The sequence below is a fragment of the Merops nubicus genome, unplaced genomic scaffold (genome assembly GCF_000691845.1).
Source record: "Merops nubicus isolate BGI_N331 unplaced genomic scaffold, ASM69184v1 scaffold152, whole genome shotgun sequence".
NCBI classification, from domain to species: Eukaryota; Metazoa; Chordata; class Aves; order Coraciiformes; family Meropidae; genus Merops; species Merops nubicus.
In genome coordinates, this window is record NW_008591302.1 from 1 (window position 1) to 237 (window position 237).

Here is a 237-nt window from a genome sequence, read left to right on the forward strand (position 1 = left end):
GGCACTCGGGGCTGGTGCCCTCGCTGGCGCGAAGCCAGCTGTCCACGGGACTTCCCCCCAGGAGACAGCCCCTACTCGGCCCTTGTCTGAACACCGCAGGGCGACCCGGCACTGTTCTGTCAGGAACCGAACCGGCAAGGGGAGAGAGCTCCGTCTCACAAGAAACACAGCCGTAAAGAACCTGCCCCCTTGGGAGGACAAGAAGGAAGGTTCACGCTCGTGGCAGGGGAGACGCTG